At 39.0% G+C, this 22,357-nt stretch overlaps 1 pseudogene; it reads right to left on the reverse strand.

Moving 5' to 3' along the window:
* Positions 1–470: 470 nt before the first annotated feature.
* LOC128095167 (vomeronasal type-2 receptor 116-like) lies at positions 471–21,916 on the reverse strand (annotated as a pseudogene).
* Between the last annotated feature and the right edge of the window lie 441 nt (positions 21,917–22,357).

Below are 22,357 nucleotides of genomic sequence, written 5' to 3' on the forward strand. Positions count from 1 at the left end.
AGAAAGCATGAGAAATTGGTGAAATGTCTTAATGGCTTCAGAAAAAAAACATTATATTGACATCAATTTGCTGTATTGAATGTCAAAACAAAATGTTGAAGAATATTTACATACATGACTTGAATATGTTTGTGAGCAATCACAGCTGATAGAGTAAATATTTTTTGGAATCCTGTTGTCAAATTAATAAAATACGTGACTGATCCAAGTGGAAGAATTCACAAATTTTGATTTCATCAGCAAATGAAAGCAAAACACAAAAGCAATAGTGAATGCAAGAGGAGGACTCAACATGCCGCTTGTATTTCAATGTGGCAAAAAGATGGATACAGAATTAATGTAGTCTAATATGATCACCTAAAGAAATAACAGCCTACAGGATCAAATACCAAATTATAACTTCATATGTGAGTGTTCAGATAGTGAAGAACAATCATGCTTCAAAACTCTTTAATTTAAAAACACTGTAACTAGGTTTCAAGGTATTTCCTCCTAGCATATGTTTTCTTCCTAATGTGGTGAAGTGAGTTCCTTTTTGGTCTTAATAATATGATGTAGCACTTGGGGGCAAAGATGATGCCTAAGAGTGATGCATTGGAAGCCAAGATAGAAAGGACTTCCATAGCCACCAAGACCTTCCCCTTGGTGCTGTGGTAGACAGGGAGGAAGCTGACTCAGACACTGCAAAACACCAGCATGCTGAAAGCCAGGAACTTGGCTTCATTGAATGTGTCAGGCAGATTTCTGGACAAAAAAGCCATAAGGTAACTCCCTAGAGCCAGTGTTCCCAGGTATCCCAGGATGCAGTAGAAAGCAATAGCTGAGCCTTTGTTGCAAGTGATGATGATGTGCCCATGTTCTGAATGAACATCTTTGTCAATAAATAGAGGAGAGGTTGCCAGCCAGATTCCAGAAAGAATAACTTGCAGCAGGGTGCAGATGGGAATGATGAAATTAGGGGCCCTTGCTATCAGTAGCCACCTCCTCATTCTCCCTGGATCAGTGATCTTGAAGGCTATAAGTACAGTGAGAGTTTTGGCCAGCACAGTGGAAAGAGTCACAGTGAACAGAAGTCCAAATGTGTTCTGCTGCAGGATACAGGTGACTGTGCTAGGATGGCCAATGTAAAGCAAGGGACAGAGAAAACAGAGGGTCAGAGTGATGAGCAGGGTGTAACTGAGATCCTGGTTATTGGCCTTGACAATGGGAGTGTCTCTGTGTTTCAGAAACACCCCAAGAACAACAACTGTGAGTGAGGAGAAGCCCAGGGACATGAAGGTGAGTGTCTTCCCTAAGGAGTCATCATAGGCCAGAAATGTCACCCCTTTCTGCAGGCAGTAGCTCTTCTTTGTATTTGCATAGTGAGTTTCTGGACACTTTACACACTGATCCACATCTGGCAGAAATGCAGGTGCTCATGAGTGCATACTCAGGTTTTCCCTTTTATCCTAAGCCACTTACTTCCCTGCTCCAGAGCATTGAAATGTTATCTGAACCATCTTGCTTTGTTTCAGATACAAATACAGAATGATTTTCTAGAGAATATTCTTAAACTCAATTTGCCTTCTGCTTCATGCTGACAGAAATTAAACAGCCCCAGTGCTTTCTCTGTTGTTACGCATATGGTATTCTCACCTTAGTGACACTATTGTATCTGTTTTATAAGTCATTAGAGCACTGATATACATCACATGCACCTAATTTCACTCTGTCATTGTCTCTTCATCAATACATCGCCATTCTTAAGAGGGCATGAGACTTCAGTGTGATAGAGAGAATGTGCTTTGAAATCCTCATCTTACAATGATGTTCTCTTATATGTATCCCAAATATACCTATATTTGTAAAGTCCATGATGCTCTCTATGTCCTCATACTCTGAAGGAGCCTGAGTAATGCAATGGATTTAGTTTTTATTTCCTGTCTAGCTCTCCATCTATCTATCTATCTATCTATCTATCTATCTATCTATCTATCTATCTACCATGAAATGATTGGCATTTACCTGTCTCATTGGAAATTTCATTCTCTGGGCAAGGGGTACAGTCAAAGCAACAGGCAGCTCTGCCCTCCTGGTGAGTTTTCCTGAATCCGGGATCACAGCTTTCACTGCATACAGACTGAGGAATCTGAGAATAATAAAATGAATGGTTGCAAATATTCAGGATTTTTTGGATTCTATAACAGGTAGAGTGTTTTAAAACATGTAACATTAATTTGTTTTTATTGTCTCTAAATGTAAATATTTGAATTGTTTCTACTAGTAAGATGAGTCATTCAAAGGCCCAACTGGAAAACACTTGGCCCCAATAACACAACTTTGTTGGAAAATTGTTGAAAAATAATGGGGCAAAAAGAACGAGATAAAAATTTAGGTCCTTGGTAGCATGTCTTGGTGAGACTACAAACCTACTGTCTCTTGACTTCTGGATACAAAGGCATATACATTTTTCTTTCATGTAATGGTTCATCTTGTCAACTTGATAGGTCTTAGAACCACTGTGGAAACCAATCTATGAGAACTATTGTGAAAGCTTTTCTTCATTAGGTTCCTTGTGTTGAAAAATGGCCCTGATTTATTGGCCCTGGTCTCTGAATGAATGAAAAAAGAAAAAGGTGAACAGTAGAGCTCAGCTGTCTCTGCACCCTGACTGTTGATACAATCTGAATAGCTACCTCTACCCCCTAAAAACATGGCTTCCTGGAGTGACTGAATATACCCTCAAACTGTGAGCCAAGAAAAACTTTCCTATATTCTTTGTCAGGAAGTATTTTTTTTGCAACAGCAAAATCAACAACTAATACATCTACACATTCAAATCATGCTCTTCTACATTGACAGGGGTCTAAAAGCAAATGACCAACTGATCACTGACTGAAACCTTCCAAGATGGCATCAAAATAAATATGTCAAGTGACTCATGACAATGAGAGAAATAATCATGAATCAGATACTATATTTATGACATTAAATAAATGAGCAGATTGAAAAAATAAATATTTCATCCAGCGAAATTAGGTATGAGGACAATTTTTTTATATTGGTTTTCATTATGTGTCTATAAATGGGCCCTGTGTGAGCAATGAAGGGTCATAGCACACAGAAATATAGTTTTTGAAATTTACATACAGGTCAAAATACTGAAGGAAGATGAAACCCACCTCTGTTAATCCTGTGGCCCACTGTATCATTTGAGAAGATAAGGACAATTTCTGGCCCTCTGGAGCATTTGGAGAAAATGTTCCTACTTTTGCTTTTATCCCAAGACCTTTTGGGAAATTCCAAAAATTGAGAATGTCATATTCTACATGTGATTGCCTTTTCTGATCCAGAATCACGTGTTCTCCAGCATGACCATGTGTTTTCCTTAGGAATGGGTGAAGCTAAAAGAGATGCATGCTTACATAATCTCCAAGGAAGTACAATAGAGGCAGAATCAGGGAACATCTCTTATTGATTTTAATACCTGTTGTGAAAAGCACCTTTAATATAGGTACCACTCACATCAAACAAATGAAAACCAAGGATAATGGAAACATCATTATGACTCTAAAACATTCCACTCATTTTATTAGAAAACTTAGAACCAAGCACTCCTAAATTATGAGTGTACATGGAAGAAAACTGTCCCCTTCTTTGAAACTACAGTCATACTCAATTAAGATTTGAAAATATTTAGAGTTTTACTATGTAAAATGGATGATCTAATGAGTGATAATTACATAACATAAGCATCTTAGAAGTTCTCATATACGTTGAGACAATTCTCTGTCTCTGACTTTTCTGTTGTGTGAAATCTCTGGGATAAATGGACTTTTTATGTTGAAAATTTTATCCTAGAAATAGTGTATGACCCTTTGTTATACAACTGTATATTGATTTAAAAGAGGTTCCTCCTTGCACAGTCTGTCTTGTAGATTTTTCACAAAATAATCTAAAATACATATTGTCTAGTTTATATGTATTATAACTCTTAGTGTCTGGTGTTGCTGATGTTATAACACACAACAGCACCATTACCTGCCATGAGAAGAATACCATCTCTTTTCCTTTTCCACAAGTTTGAAATTGTACTTGATTGAGAGTCATCTCATGTAGACTGTGGGCCACAGCATACACTGCATTGTACACATTGTAACTCTCTTCACTCATAGCCATGTCAAATATGTTTCCTGGCAAGAATCCCAAGGATGCATTAGGCAGACAGTTATCCACAATTTTACAATATTTCCTCAAAAATGAGCAATTGAAGAATGAGTGCCACAATACATGAAGATAAGTGTCTTATGGATATTTGTAAGGATTGGCTGTCTGAATAAAATCTGTAAAATTAATGATCTCCTCCTTATGGTGTGAAAAAATAAGGGCCCCATGCAATGAATCTAACAGTAAATAGTTATCAAATTGGGTATAATCCCAGTGTGAGTTCAGGACCCAGACTTTCCATGTGAGTAATATCTTCTTAATATTTACTATTAAGCTCAGTAGAGAATCAGTGTCCCCTTAAATAATAATCACATTTGCTGATGATTCCAGGATCTGCACCTGATTTTTCCAGGATGTGGTCAGAAATGAACCCCTGTTGGCTGTGATCATTTCCACAAATGCTGTGCAGACTCCATTTTTCTCCATCTCACTTCTCAAATCTGACAGAATCTGGGCACCTTTGTCATCATCTATGATGAACAGCCCAACCCAGTTCCAGTGGAAATGAAGCATCAAAGACACAATGGCAAGTGTTAGAGATGTGTCTTTGGGGGCCACCTGGTACAGGGAAGAAAATTGTTTTTCTTCATTCAGGGTTGTATCAAAAGGTCCAAAAGTAAGCTGTAGAGAAAAATAATCAGAAGAAAGAACATTTTCTTTCATGATTGTCATGAAAATCAACTCCATTCTACAGCAATGGTTTGAAGCCTGTAGGGCAATGCTGCCTTGAAGGTCAAACCTGCCTTCCTATGGGTTTTCTAGAAAAGTCCATAAAATACTCAGAGGTTCAATAGTGTGCTGTCACTACTCCACACTTTCCCTTCTCTCTATTCTAAGCTAGAGAAGTATAGATGCATCACCAACTGTCTGCATCATTTCCCTACCCATTCAGAGTGATTTAAGTTTCCTTGTTTTTCCTCACAGCCACCTAAAGTATCACCAAGTAGAGCTGACATCATTTCCTATCCCAGCACCCTCTCTCACCTGTGGATATTTGTAAAGATCCAGCAGTGTCCCTATGTATTCTGATATTGCCCATGATGGTCCTGTAAGTACAGCAGCTGACATGCCCTCTCTTGCACATCTGTAGTTAGGGGTGGGATAACCAGGGCCTGAAAATGTACCAATAAGATTGGCCAGAGTGTATCTTTGACCATCAAGGACATTCTGGACAACAAATCCCAGGGATATATTAGGTAAAATATAGGGATCGCTGTTGATCTCCTCAATGGCAAACATCATGGCCAAAATACATTGGTAGTTCCTCAACTTAAACCTGCAGAGACAGTAGAACAATATTTAGGATGAAGACTCACACCACACAACAAGGGGTATGTGTGTAAGTTTAGGGCAATGGGTTTACAGTTTGAAATATTCTGTTTCCAAAAGTCCATGTTTAAGTATCTTCCCAGCAATTTCTAGAATTAGAATAGGGGTATTGTTTCTTTTTCTATTATTGAAAATAGATTTTTTATACAGTATATTCTAATTACAGTTTTCCCTCTACCAACCCCTCCCAGGTCTTTCCCAAAATCACACCCCTTTTTCTCTTTCGTTAGAAGAAAAGCAGGCATCTAAAAAATAATAAGTTAAAATAAAAATAAACAACCCCCTGCCCTAGGTCCCATCCCTGGGCACCAGCCATTTTGGGGAAGACCTGCCCAACCTGGCCACAGTTTCTGGCCATTCAGCAGCCCCATGGGAAGGTTCCCCTTTTCCAAGACCCCCGGCAGACCCTGTAATCTCCATGCCCTACCCCCATACCCATCCGCCTGAGACCCCAGCCACTTCCTGAGACTCAGAGACCAGCCTCCAGCTCCCATCCAGCCCTGAACTCCCATCTGGACCAGAAGTGAGTGTCTGGGGTCATACCCAGGGAAGCCTGCCCCTAGGTCCCATCCCTGGGCACCAGCCATTCCAGGGAAGACCCACCCAACTTGGCCCCAGGTTCTGGCCAATGGGCGGGACCCCCACAAGGTTCCCCTTCTCCAACCCCCACCCCCGCCCTGCAGACTCTGCAATCTCCATGCCCTGCCCCCACACCCCACCACTTCCTGAGACTCAGAGACCAGCCCCCCAGCTCCCATCCAGCCCGGAACTCCCATCTGGACCAGAGAGAGGCTTCCTGAATCTGTCAGCTCTGTCTGGACCAAGAGCACTGATAATACCAAGAACGAAACCACAAGGAGACGGGCAGACGTCAAGGCAGAAATACATACAACAAAATAAAGAGCAATACAGCATCACCAGAACCTAGCCCTCCTCCAACAGCTAGACCTGAACATCACAAAGTGGAAGAAGCAGAAGAAAGCAACTTTATGAATAACAACCATGAAGATGCTAGAGGCTTATAAAGAAGAAATCAAAAATGAAATTGAGGAAAAGACAAACAAAAAATGGGAAGAATGCTATAAAAAACTAGAGGAAAAGACATATAAAGCAAAGAAAACAATAAATCCATGAAAGAAAACAATGAAAAAGCAATGAAACAGATGAGGGAAACAGTCCAAGACCTGAAAAGGGAAATAGAAAAAAATGAAGAAGACACAAACAGAGAAAATGCTGGAAATAGAAAATTTGAGTAAACGAACAGGAACTTAAGATGCAAGTATAACAAACAGAATGCAAGAGATGGAAGAGCAGATCTCTGGCGATGAAGATACGGTAGAAGAAATAGATTCACCAGTCAAAGAAAACACTAAAGCCAACAAAGTCATGACCCAAAATGTCCAAGAAATTTGGGCCACCATGAAAAGACCAAACCTATAAATAACAGGGATAGAGGAAGGAGAAGAATACTAACTCACAGGCACAGAAAATATATTCAACAAGATCATAGAAGAAAACTTTCCCAACTTAAAGAAGGAAATGCCTATGAAGATACAAGAAGCCTATAGAACACCAAACAGACTAGACCCCCCAAAAAGTCCCCTTGCCACATAATAATTAAACAACTAAATGTACAGAACAAAGATAGAATATTAAGAGCATCAAAGGAAAAAGGCCAAGTGACTTATAAAGGCAAACCCATCAGAATAACACCCGATTTCTCAATGGAGACTTTGAAAGCCAGAAGGACCTGGACAGATGTAATGCAGACACTAAGAGACCATGGATGCCAGCCTAGACTAATATACACAGCTAACTTTCAATCATCATAGACAGAGTAAACAAGACATTCCAAGACAAAGCCAGATTTAAACAATACTTATCCACAAACCCAGCACTACAGAAAGCACTAGAAGGAAAATTCCAACCTAAGGAAGTCAGATACACCCTCGAAAACACAGGCAATAGATAACACCACAGCAGTAAACCCCAAAGAAGAGAGGTACACACACACTACCACCAAAAAATAACAGGAATGAACAATCACTGGTCATTAATATCCCTTAATATCAATGGACTTAATTCACCTATAGAAAGACACAGGCTAACAGAATGGATATGAAAGTAGGACCCATCTTTCTGCTGCATACAAGAAACGCACCTTAAATTCAAAGATAGACACTACCTAAGAATAAAAGGCTGGGAAAAGACTTTCCAATCAAATAGTCTTAAGAAGCAAGCAGGTGTAGCCATCCTAATATCCACCAAAATAGATTTCAAACTAAAATCAATCAAAAGAGATCAAAAAGGGCATAACATACTCATCACAGGAAAGATCCACCAAGATGAAGTTTCAATTCTGAACATTTATGCCCCAAACACAAGGGCACCCACATATGTAAAAGAAATATTATAAAGCTTAAATCCCATATAAAACCCCACACATTAATAGTGGGAGACTTTCACCACTGGACAGATCTCCCAAAACAAAACTTAACAGAGAAATAAAGGAGTTTACTGATGTTATGACTCAAATGGACTTAATCGATATCTACAGAACATTCCATCCTAACAAAAAAGAATATACCTTCTTCTCAGCACCCCATGGAATGTTCTCTAAAACCGACCACATACTTGGCCACCAAGCAAATCTCAACAGATACAAAAAAATTGGAATAACCTCCTGCATTCTATCAGACCACCATGTTGTAAAGTTATATTTCAATAACAACAAAAACTACAAAAAGTCTAAAATCTCATGGAAACTGAATAATGCTCAACTGAATCACCAATGGGTTAAGGAAGAAATAAAGAAAGAAATTAAAGACTTCCTAGAGATCAATGAAAATGAAGACACCACATACCCAAACTTATGGGACACTATGAAAGCAGTGCTAAGAGGGAAATTCATAGCACTAAATGCCCACATACAGAAGTTGGAGAAATCTCACACTAGTGATTTATCAGCACACCTGAAAGCTTTAGAACAAGAAGAAGCAAAGTCTCCCAGGAAGAATAGATGCCAGGAAATTATCAAATTGAGAGCTAAAATCAATAAAATAGAAACAAAGAGAACAATACAAAAAATTAATGAAACAATGAGTTGGTTCTTTGAGAAAATGAACAAGATAGACAAACCCTTATCCAAACTAACCAAAAGACAGAGAGAGAGAGCATCCCAATTAACAAAATCAGCAATGAAAAGGGGGACATAACAACAGACAATGAAGATATCCAGAGAATCATCAGGTCATACTTCAAAAACCTCTACTCCATAAAAATGGAAAATCTAAAAGAAATAGATAATTTTCTGGATAGGTACCATATACCTAAGTTCAATCAAGACCAGATAAACTATTTAAATAGTCCAATAACCCCTAAGGAAATAGAAACAGTCATTAAAAGTCTCCCAAGCAAAAAAAGCCCAGGACCAGATGGTTTCAGCACAGAATTCTACCAGATCTTCAAAGAAGAGTTAATACCAATACTCTCTAAATTGTTCCACACAATAGAAACAGAAGGAACATTACCAAACTCCTTCTATGAGGCTACAATTACCGTGATTCCTAAACCAAACAAAGATGCAACAAAGAAAGTGAACTACAGACTGATCTCCCTCAAGAACATTGATGCAAAAGTACTCAATAAAATCCTGGCAGACTCCAAGAACACATCAAAACAATTATCCACCATGATCAAGTAGGCTTCATCCCAGGGATGCAAGGGTGGTTCAAAATATGAAAGTCTGTCAATGTAATACACCATATAAACAAACTCAAAGGAAAAAAAAAACACATGATCATCTCACTAGATGAAGAAGAGGCATTTGACAAAATCCAAGATCCCTTCATGATAAAGGTCTTGGAGTGCTCAGGAATATAGGGAACATACCTAAACATAATAAAGGCAATTTACAGCAAGCCAGCAGCCAACATCAAATTAAATGGAGAGAAAATCAAAGCAATTCCACTAAAGTCAGGAACAAGGCAAGGTTGTCTGCTCTCCCCATACTTATTCAATATAGTACTTGAAGTTCTAGCCAGAGCAATAAGACAACATAAAGAGATTAAGGGGATATAAATTGTAAAGGAAGAAGTAAAGCTTTCCCTATTTGCAAATGACATGATGGTATACATGAGTGACCCCAAAAATTCAACCAAGGAAATAATACAGCTTATAAGCACCTTTAGCAACATAGCAGATACAAGATCAACTCAAAAAAATCAGTAGCCCTCCTATATACAATTGACAAACAGGCTGAGAAGGAAATCAGAGATACATCACCCTTTACAATAGCCACAAATGATATAAAATACCTTGGGGTAACACTAACCAAGCAAGTGAAGGACATATATGACAATAACGTTAAGTCCCTGAAAAAAAAATTGAAGAAAACGTCAGAAATGGAAAGATCTCCCATGCTCATGGATAGGCAAGGAATAACATAGTAAAAATGGCAATCTTACCAAAAGCAATCTACAGATTCAATGCAATCCCCATCAAAATACCAACACAATTCTTCACAGACCTGCAAAGAATAATATTCAACTTCATTTGAAAAAACAAAAAACTCAGGATAGCCAAAAGAATCCTGTACAATAAAGCAACCTCTGGAGGCATCACGATCCCTGACCTCAAGCTCTACTATAGAGCTACAGTAATAAAAACAGGTTGATACTGGCATAAAAACTGACATGTGGACCAATGGAATCAAATTGAAGACTCTGACAGTAATCCACACACCTATGAACATACAATTTTTGACAAAGAAGCCAAAAGTGTACAATGGAAAAAAGAAAGCATCTTCAACAAATGGTGCTGGCATAACTGGAAGTCAATGTGTAGAAGGCTGCAAATAGATCCATATCTGTCACCGTGCACAAAACTTAAGTTCAAATGGATCAAAGACCTCAATATGAATCCAGTTACTCTGAACCTGATAGAAGAGAAAGCAGAATGTAGTCTTGAACACATTGGCATAGGAGATCACTTCCTAAATATAACACCAGTAGCACAGACACTGAGAGAAACAATCAATCAATGGAACCTCTTGAAACTGAGAAGCTTTTGTAGAGCAAAGGACATGGTCAACAAGACAAAGCGACAGCCTACAGAATGGGAAAAGGTCTTCACCAACCCCACATCTGACAGAGGGCTGATATTCAGAATATATAAAGAATTCAAGAAATTAGACCTCAAAATGCCCAACAGTCCAATTAAGAAATGGGCTATAGAACTAAACAGAAAATTCTCAACAGAGGAAGCTCAAATGGCTGAAAGACATTTAAGGAATTGCTCAACATCCCTAATCATCAGGGAAATGCAAATCAAAACGACTCTGAGATACCACCTTACAACTGTCAGAATGGCTAAGATCAAAAACACTGAAGACACCTTATGCTGGAGAGGATGTGGAGCTAGGGGAACTCTCCTCCACTGCTGGTGGGAATACAAGCTTGTACAGCCACTTTGGAAATCAATATGGTGCTTTCTTAGAAAATTGGGAATCAATCTCCCCTAAGACCCAGCTATACCACTCTTGGGCATATAACCAAGGAATGCTCAATCATACCACAAGGGCACTTGCTCAGCTATGTTCGTATCAGCATTGTTTGTAATAGCCAGAACCTGGAAACAACCTAGATGCCCTTCAACTGAAGAATGGATAAATAAAATGTGGTACATATACACAATGGGATACTACTCAGCAGAGAAAAACAATGACATCATGAGGTTTGCAGGCAAATGGATGGATCTAGAAAAAATCATCCTGAGTGAGGTAACCCAGACTCAGAAAGACAAACATGGTATATACTCACTCATAGGAGGATACTAGATATAAAACAAAGGATGACTAGACTGCTACTCACAACTCCAGGAAGGCTACCTAGAAAACAGGACCCTAAGAAAGACACAGGGATCGACCAATGACAGAGAAATGGATGAGATCTACATGAGCAACCTGGATGTGAGTGGGGCAATGAAGGGCAAGGGTTGAGGGAAAGAGAGCTTAGGGGAGCGGAAGATCCCAGTTGGATCAAGAACAGAGAGGGAGAACAAGGAAAAAGAGACCACGATAAATGAAGATCCCATGGAAATAGGAAGAAGCAAAGTGCTAGAGAGGTACCCAGAAATCCACAAATATACCTCCATGATAGACTACTGGCAATGGTTGTGAGTAAGCCCAAACTGACCTACTCTGGTGATAGGATGGCCAAACACCCTAACTGTCGTGACAGAACTCTCATCCAATAACTGATGGAAGCAGATGCAGAGATCCATGGCCAGGCCCCAGGTGGAGCTCCAGGAGTCCAATTGCCAAGAAAGAGGAGGGATTGTATGAATGAGAATTGTTGAGACTAAGATTGGAAAAAGCACAGGGACAAATAGCCAAATAAATGGAAACACATGAACTATGAAACAATAACTGAGGAGCCCCCAACTCGATCAGGCCTGTGGTGGTATTGTGTTCCCCAAAATATTGTGTACCTTAATAAACTTATCTGGGGTCAGAGAACAGAAAAGCCACATGATACTTAGGCTAGAAAATGTTAGCACACGCCTTTAATCCTAGCATTCCAGAGACAGAAATCCCTGTGGATCTCTGTGAGTTCAAGGCTGCATTGGAAACAGCCAGGCATGGTGACTCACGCCTTTAATCCCAGAAAGCAGCCTTTAATCCCAGGGAGTGGTGGTAGAAAGCAGAAAGGTATATGAGGCGTGAGGACCAGAAACTAGCAGCATTTGGCTGGTTAAGCATTTGGCTGGTTAAGCATTTGGCTAGTTAAGCATTCAGGCTTCTAACAACACAGTTCAGCTGAGAGTCATTTGGATATGAGGACACAGAAGCTTCCAGTCTGAGGAAACAAGACCAGCTGAGAAGTTGGCCAGGTGAGATAGCTGTGGCTTGTTCTGTCTCTCTGATCTACCAGCATTAACCCCAATAATTGGCCTCTGGTTTGATTTTATTAATAAGAACTCTTTAAGCTTCATGCAACACAGGCCCTCTGGATAAGTAGGACAGTTGATTAGCTTGAACTGTTTTGGAGGAAACCAGGCAGTGGGACCGGGACCTGTCCTCAGTGCATGAGCTGGCTGTTTGGAACCTGGGGCTTATACAGGGACACTTGGCTCGGCCTGGGAGGAGGAGACTGGACCTGCCTGGACTGAATCTACCAGGTTGAGCTGAATCCCCAGCGAGTCTTTGTCCTGGAGGAGATGGGAATGGGGATTGGGCTGGGGGGAAGGCGGGGGGGGGGGGGAGAGGGGGGAGGACATGGGAATCCGTGGCTGATATGTAAATTTAAATTAAATTATAAAATAAAAAAATAAACAAGACAATATCATACCAAACAAACAGATAGAAGAATAAGCGCCAAAGAAAAAAGAACACCTAGGGAGGCAGAGGCACACACACATGTGTTAATACACAGAAACCATAGAAACAAAACGTCAGAAACTCAGGCCTTCAAATTTCCTGCTTCACTGAAAAGTCTGCCTGATACTCTAGGCCTGTAGGCTGAAGATGGATGCCCCCAATGTTGCAGAAGAACTTTGGGTGACTGTCCAGGCAATAAGAGGTCTCTGTCATTTCCAGAGTTTTTGGAAGTTGTTTGCAATGCACTTTTGTTTACGTAAATAATATTATATCCTTCTGGGGTCTTGGATGGAGTTGAAGACTAGATAGTTACAGTTGCAGTTTTCCTGAGTTATGATAGAAAGTAGATTATGTATAAATCTTTGGAGTCACTAAGATGGATGGATGGTGGAGTGCTTTCTCTGAATTTGCTAAATGTACATGGACTGAATATTGTAAATGTAATTCTTACTTGATAAGTTTTTGTTGTATGTAGTTATACTGAGTTAGAGTTAAAACCTTTCTTTTTATTTAGAGAAAAGGGGAACTACTGTATACTATTATTTTAAGGTATTTTATTTTGTTTATGTTGCAGTTGTTTAACTCTGTGAATCTGTGTTACTTTGCCTGTATAAAACACCTCCTGATCTAATAAAGCTGAATGACTATAGAAAAGTCAGAAACTATAATACGCACATGAAAGACAATAAGGTTGAAAAAATTAACCTCCAAAAAACACCATTGAGCTTTTATTTTTTCCCCATCTACTACTGAGCTTGGGGCCCGCCCTTAAGAATATTTTGTAGCCCTGAGACAGAGTCTGCCAGCACCAATTGGACTAAGAGATAAGTAAGTCTTTGTCCTCATAGCAAGCCTGTAGGCTTTGAGCCTAGGGTTACACCACTGCACCCCACATCACCACCCACTGTAGCCCCAGTTTCAGGCCAGCAGGCAAGTCTCTTGCAGACAGGCTGGACTACCACCATTCCCCCATCAGATCCTGTAATCTACAAGCCCCCCTAACCCTCCAAGACTGCAGCTGTTCCCTAAGACAGAGTCCACCAGCACCAATTGGACTAAGAGGTAAGTCTTTGTTCTCATAGCCCATCACCCCAACCTCTAGGCTTTGGACCCAGGGGCACAACCCTGTGCCCCCACACCACTACCATTGCAGTCCCAGTTTCAGGCCAGTTGGCAGGTCTCCTGCAGGCAGGCTGAACTATGACCATCCCCCATCAGGCTCTGATTGGCTAGTAGCCAGACAGGAAGTATAAGCAGGGCAAGAAGACTAAAAGAACTCTGTGAAGAGGAAGGACAGAGTCAGGAGTCACCAGCCAGACACAGAGGAAGCAAGATGTCAAGGCAGAACTGAGAAAAGGTACCAAGCCATGTGGTTAAACCTAAATAAGAATTATGGGTTAATTTAAGTGTAAGAGCTAGTCAGTAATAAGCCTAAGCTAGTAGCCAAGCAGTTATAATTAGTATAAGCCTGTATTTACTTGGTGAACATGAGTTGGAGAGATTTGTTCCAACTGCCGGAGAGGACACAGGAAAACTTCCAACTACGTCTGGCCCCTGAGCAAAGCATGAACGCCCCTGCTCCTGAAGCACGATGCAAGGTGGCCTCACGCCCAAGCGACCCATGTCCCCTGGTGCTGGCTGATGACAATGGGGCTGGGCTGAGGGTAGGCAGCAGCAGCAGCAGCCTCAGAGGCTGCAAAGTGGCCACCTGGTCCCCTGCAGCCTTTTGACTGCTCTGGATGGGAGGCCACCAAGGAGTCAGCATGAGGAGTCAGAATGGTGGCACAGCTGGGCTGACAGCAGCATCCTAGGATCTTGGCTGTCTGTACATAAGAGCGTTCTTCACCTGTTGTGTGAAGCACAGCTACCTCTCTCAGGACTTAACAACTAACCCAAAATTTTTCTTTTCAGGATCCCCTAAAGATGGCTCCTCCCACCAACAGCAGGAAGCAATTTTAAGAACATGACACCCACATTCCCAAAAGGAGGGGTAGGTGGTTTTTGGACTTTCAGTGGGTTTCAGGTTTGGGATAATTGTCATGGTTTCGGATGGTTGGTTACAAGTTATTATGGTTAATGGTCAGGAAAAGAGTCTAATCAAAAGGAGATTATATTTAAAGTTTTTGTTTGAAAAAAATAGAGGCTGTAGATAAGATTAGGATTATAAAATCTACTCTGAAAAGAAAAAAGAGAGGATATAGATATGATATTGATGAAAAGTTAGATTATTGAATCTATCTTTTGAAAGCAACAACTAGTTTTAAGTAGTTTACATTGCCTTGGATTTTTGTATATTGTATACAAATTATGTATATTGATACAAATTTGAGAATGATATTGTTAGAAAATGCTGTACATATATTTCTAATCTTGTTCAGGATGTTGTACCTATACAGGTCTTTTAACAATGTAATGGAAACTGCTAATCCTTGAATGTTATTATTACCAACTGTTAGGATATAAAGAAATGAAAGTTAGACATTAGACATTACAATCAAACTTGTAGTCATACTAGATATGTTTTCAAGGTTAAGCAGAGATATATTTCAGATAGACAGGTCATCTTCAAACCCATCAGAGATCTACAGAATATGGCATTTAAAATGTTTTAATAACATAGATTTTTTTCTTTTTTTTATGACTATGAGACATGTCGGCTCCTGGCAGGACCAATCTACTTCAGAGAAGATATGGGCATTGAAGAAACTGCAAATGGAGTTAACTTTCACTGTAGCAAAATTTAGCCACTGGGCAAGGAAGTTCCCTCACATTGACTGCTAACAGTATGCTGTCCAAATTTGACAAACAAGACATAAAACAAATGACTACCGATCCTGTATGGTTGCAGCTTTGGCAACAGGTGTCATCTGAGGCCAGGACAATACAACACCATTGCTGAAGTGGCTTTGCAATCTGGAAAAGGTACAGTATCCCTTTCTTCGAAGGCAGTTGAACAGGCAATGGACCGACGGCTTCTGGTGTGCCGTGGAACAGTAGCTGAAAGAGTTACTCTTGCAGGAGTAACTAGGCTGAGGGAGTCTAACCTCTCAATGGTAGACTGGTATTTAATAAAGGAGATGAAACCATCCACAAGCTGAGAAGAATGGGATGTCAAGATGAAGCCACCCACAATCTGAGAAGAATGGGCAGCCAAATTCCAAAACCACCATCAATTTCCAGAATTTAAAATCCGGAATCATGACAGGACACTGGTGGATTTCAGGTTTATCTGGTACATGGAATACTGGCACCAAATGTGAGGTCCAGCTGCTGGCCTTGTGTACATCCTACAAATGAGTCTGTGAGATATGCTAAGCCTGTAGGCTGAAGATGATGCCCCAATGTTGCAGAGAACCCTCTGGTGACTGTCCAGGCAGCTGGCTGTTTCTGCCAACTCACATTTTTTGGAAGTCTCTTGTTCCCACTTCCTGTTTAACTAGGTAATATTATTTCCTACTTGGGTTTCTGAGGGTGTTGAAGATTAGATAGTTATAGTTATAGTTATAGTTATAGTTATAGTTATAGTTATAGTTATAGTTATAGTTTTATAGTTATAGTTATAGGGAAAGGTAAATTTTTCATGATAAAAGAGGTTGAAGGACATTATCACCACTAAACCAGTTCGGCAAAGGAAACAGGAAGGAACAGTTAGATCTGAAGAAAAGGCTAAATATATCCGAGATGGCTGGGAACAATGAACAATTCCAGAACACTCAATAACACACATCTAATAGAACAATTAAAAACAACAAAACAACAACAACAACAACTGACAGGAAGTAATACATACCATCCAATAATAACTCTTAATATTTATGAACTCATGGACAACACAAATAGATTGAATCAGAAAACAATACCCAGGATTTTTCTGTCTCCAAGAAGCACAATTCACAACCATGATAGTCCTCAATTAGAGTTAAAGGATGGAAAAAGAATCCCAAGCAAATGCAAGTAAAAACTTAGCATGCATAACTCTTAAGGTGTGACAACTAAGGCATCAAACAAATCCTACTCAGAAGAAATAGTGATGCATACTTTCTACTCATTAAAGAAAAAAAATCTAACAACAGGGCATTACGGTTCTAATCATGTACACATTACACATAGGAGTCCTCAAATTCCTTAATGAAACAGTATTACATTCAAAAGCACAGATCAACCCCAAAAAGGAGATGGTGAGTGATTTCAATTCCCCATTTTCAGAAACAGACAAGTAATACAGAACAAAAACATAAATAGTCAAAGAACATCATAAGTCAACTCCATCTTTATATTGAACACCTAGTGCATTTCTAAACCTCTAGATAGCTGATGAGTTTAGAGAAATTACTGTTTGTCCACTATGCATATAGCAGCCTTCAATAACACACCCACATGAAACAATACTTTCAAAATGCCCTCAAAATATGGGCATTCTGGCCCAGAAACTTTATTTTATACAAACCAATGGGCTATGATGCTCAAAATCTTGAGAAGACAGTTTCAATACAAAACATATTTGTTTAAAAGCTTTAAAAATTCTATAGAGCTCAGATGATGTAAATAAGGACTCCTTTATGTTTCTATGCATTATGTACACATCAATGCAAAAAGTGGGAGAATGTTTCTCTATTCCACTGTGAGCACACAGATGTGGAGCTTGGCATTTTGTTCTCATGGAATCCAAGATATAAATACACTGTGGGCAACTACATAGAATTTTATATCCTCACCCAAAATTATTAAATATAATTTTTTATTAAAAGGTATTCACAAACTGTTTTGTTTTATTTGGTCTACTTACAAAGTATTACTTGTACTTAAGAGTATCAAGAAAGATTTTTCTAAAAGAATGCTATTGTTAAGTATATAAATATTTCTTTGGGTTTTCTTAAACTTTCTATATAGTCTAAGCCTGCCTTAAAAACCTGTCTGTGCTGCCGGGCGGTGGTGGCGCACGCCTTTAATCCCAGCGCTCGGGAGGCAGAGCCAGGCGGATCTCTGTGAGTTCGAGGCCAGCCTCGTCTACCAAGTGAGTTCCAGGAAAAGGCGCAAAGCTACACAGAGAAACCCTGTCTCGAAAAACCAAAAAAAAACAAAACAAAACAAAAAACAAAAAAAAACCTGTCTGTGCCAAACAAATGTTCAGATTATGTTCAGAGGTGTGCACCACCACAATATCCAGCAACATACTTGGTTTGGAGAGCACATGATTCATGGTTTGCCAGAAAATGTATAATTATTATGATTAAAGTTGAAAGGAGGACATATTAAACTTCATAATTTAATCATTGTACATTTTTACATATGATGAATTATCATCCTCTATCCCATAAATAGATATTGATGTCATGATGATAAATATATTCAAAACTTGCTTAAATTTTTATGAGCTTTTATAATATTACTGAGAACTATGGCAATTCAAAGCTTACAAAAATCAGTGCAAACAATTGAGGATTAAACAGAAAGGGTATGCAATACTGAAAAATATAGTTTTGATAATTGATAAATATTAATATTTTAAGAAGTATGAGAATGGTGTGAGAATTCATAGACTGGTCAGTAAGAAAAGCAGGAAAGGATCAACATCCTGTGTGGGTTGCTAAGTGTTTCCAGCCTCACATCACTTGCACTCTATAGCAAAACAGATTCAATAAATATTTACTATTCTGAATAAAATTGGTGAAGGTAACTCAGTGTACAACTTGATATTCACCTAATCTTTTTATTTTCAGTGAAAATACAATCATTGAAAGTCTGAATTATTATGCAAGGGAAATGCTGTAATATAATTAACATGCTTTTCCCCCTGTTATTTTAGATTAGGGATTCATGATCAAAGATGAACAAAAATAAAAGAAAAACAGACAGTGAATACCATGTCATCATAGAGCAATCATCCAGCAGTTGATCTAAGTAGATGCCAACATCCAGAGCCAAGCACCAGGCCAAGCTCCAGGAGACCATTCAAAGAGAGAGAAAAGTGGAATTCTAGGAGCAAGGTGCCTCAAGATCATGATAGGGAAACCTACAGAGACAAACAAACAAAACTAGTGGGAACTCATGAACTTCAGACCAACAGCTGTGAAGCCTCCATGGGACTGGAGTAAGCCCTCTGCATAAGTGAGACAGTTGTGTAGCTTGATCTGCTTAACAGGCCCCTTGGCAATAGGATCAGGATCCATCCCTGGCACATGAGCTGCCTTTTTGGAGCATACTACCTATGGTGGGACAACTTTCACAGCCTTGATTCAAAGTGAGGGGCAAGGACATGCCTCTACTGCCTACACCAGGCTCTGCTGACTCCCTATGGGAGGCCTTACCTTGTTGGAGGAGGATTTGGGGGCTAGGGAGAGAGGTGGAAGGCTGAAAGTGCGGGTGGAGGGAAGAGAGGGGGAATCTGTGGTTGGTATGCAAAATATATTAAAAATTCCTTAATAAAAAAGATAAATAGACTTTGTCCAATGAAAAGTTCTTGTTTTTTACACCTTCAGGATGATATATTGTAAATATTTAAAATATTTAAAATATCTACAATATTTTCAAATAATCTGTAATTAGATCTTTATGTCCCTCAATTTGAAAAAGACTGAAAAATGGTGAATATCCATAGTATACTAGAAAAAAATCTTAAAATCTGACTTTTCATATTCATCTAGTACATGAATTGTTTCACGTTATTAATACAAAAATGCACACACAACGGATACAATGCAGCTTGGACGTACTAAGTCAGCTGTATTTCTGAGTTAGTGTTCAGGAAAAGCATTCCCATACACAGTGAAAGAAACTGTCTGTCATTATTGCTTTGCAGGGAAATTAACCACCATTCAGAAAAGATTCTATAGTGTGAATCAACATGTGCTTATTTAGATTAATCTGCTTCAATCAGATGGTAGACATGTTTTGTACCGATTAGACATAATTCTGTACCCATCAAATTTTTACTTACTATCTTTCAACAAGAAAGTAAAATCCAGTTAGAAAATTAGTCCACACAAAAACTAGAGAAATAGAAAATAATGCTGGCCCCACAACTCATGATCTTTTGTAGTTATTACAATGAAGATAAATATACTTATAGTGCTACCATTCGAACATGAGGAAATTTAACTGGAGAATACCAGAACAATACGCTTTTCTAATTACATACATACTTTCCCACACCTGTGTAAAAAGATTATCAAAAGCATGAAAACAGTTGTGATCCTTGCAATGTATATATTTGCATGTGCCTCACTCTCTATGCAAAGTATAATTTGAAAATGTGTTGTCTAATCAGACATGTTGGTTTTTATAGCTTTTATAATTGCAAATATACTTTAGTTTTATTTTTATACATCATAAGATATAAAATCAAATTTACACAGCATTCTCTTCACTTACATAATAGACAACCCAGCCACAGAGAACTCACATTATTACAGTCCCTTTGCAGGCATGGGGTTGCTGATGTATAAGCTGAAGAGGGACTTAAACTGATGCACAGTGTTGTCTGAGCTGCTGAGATTGGAGAACAGAGAAGAAGATGAGGAACAGGGAGGAACAGGGACACCATCTGCTGTAAAGCAGACAAATCTCCTTCCTGCATACAAGGTCAAATGTCTGGTAGACCCTACAGCTTCTTAACCTAACTTGAAGTAATGATCCCTGGAGCCAGTAGACTCTTCCACAGAATATTTTATCTTTTAATATTTTCCCTGTGTCTTCATTGTATCAAATTAAGAATTAACCTATTACAATATTACAATAACCTTCATGTAAAATGACATTCCATGCTTGAACATTTTCTCTCTCACCGCTCTCCACCGCCACATTTCAGCAGACACAGTATTGCCTTACTGACAATTATTCACCTTCAGTCCTATGTTTATTTTAGGTGATTTTCCACCCATTGCCTCCAATCTAACTCTTGAATATGTATTTCCATGTTGCCTTTGTTGAGTTCAGCCTTGAGAGCAAGCTGCACTTCTTATTTTCAGACACTTATTGTGTAATTACCCACAGATATGAGCATGTCAGCTTGGGTAGAACATCCTTGACTTCTTCTAAACCCTAACACACATGATTGTTTATCTTTAGCAGGACCTAAGATACTCAGTTAGACTTGTCTGACACTGTGTGTTAATCTTGTATCTTTGAGAATAACTAAAAGCAGTATTCCAAGGTCTAATCACATTAAGCACCACAGGGAAACAGATTCATAATAATGAAGAAGTATACATTGCATTTTCATGGAAATAACAGGTAAGCATCTAATTTATCAGATAATACAATTATTAGAAGTCAGATAAAAGAATCTGAGATAGATGAAGGCATTTCTAAAGCAGAAAGTTGGTCCCAGTGTCTAATTCTGACATGTCTGCTCCCAAATCTTGAGCAGCAAAAACAGATAACACTTGTCACTTACACACAACAAAATTGCTGATCACTAACTTCAGTGGCATTCATTTCTTCTCACAGGAGCACAGCTAGACTTCTAGAGTCCTATCAAATACTCTATCATCCTTCTATTATCTAATCCATCTACAGTAGAGCTCATATTGAAAACATCCAAATCCTGAGGAGTTAGGGGCTTAGCTGAGAATATGGGGGATATTCCCAGTGTCTACTGTAGAAAAGAAAATGAATAAACCCCAAATTTCCATTTCCCCCTTGAAAGCACAAGATGAGTCACTAAGAAGACAGCACCACAGAAGAGATCTAGGAATGGAAGAGAGAAATAATGATGTTGGAATCCATACTTCCCCCAAGACATATGAATGCCAAATTTAGATAATGAATAAATAGAAAAAAGACATACTCAACCATAAAATCTCTGTTAAATTTAATCATCCGCCAATCAATTGTTTTGTTGAGTGGATAGACAGCATATGTAGGAAAAAAACCAGTAATCATCACATTTCCTTTATCAATTAATCGGTAATTCATTCTGACTAAGCACTCACTGCTTCTGTAGGAGCACAGAAGAATAGGAATCTGTAGAAAGCAAGAGATAAAAATCCAAGAGAACAGCATATCAACAAAGTAACTGGACATTCATGAGCATGATAATGTGAACTCCAAGCATCCAGCGTGAATATACGTAGCTCATATGTGAGTGCTTGTTTGTTTAGAATTTTATTGGTGACTCGAGCTATCCCTTGAATCATCCCAAGTTTTTCCTCACAAGACTCTTCACTCCCCTGTGGAATTATCCAATAATTTCTTCCCTCAGGCTTTGCATCTCAGGCCCCACATTAACAATCACAAGACAGGTGAAAAATATTTTTTAAATCTTCTCCAGCCAAAGGCAGTATGACTTCATCCAAGATCAAAGAGAACCTGTCCCAAGGCAAGAAATTCTCTTGTTGGATTTAGTCACTAATGTGAACCAAGAAACTTCTTTTGAGACAGCCATTTATGATGATACAAACATATGAAACCAGATGAAGCAATACTAGATGAAAGGGAAAAGGA

Source organism: Peromyscus californicus, unplaced genomic scaffold (assembly GCF_007827085.1).
Source record: "Peromyscus californicus insignis strain IS unplaced genomic scaffold, ASM782708v3 Scaffold_4__1_contigs__length_199733344, whole genome shotgun sequence".
Classification (NCBI taxonomy): domain Eukaryota; kingdom Metazoa; phylum Chordata; class Mammalia; order Rodentia; family Cricetidae; genus Peromyscus; species Peromyscus californicus.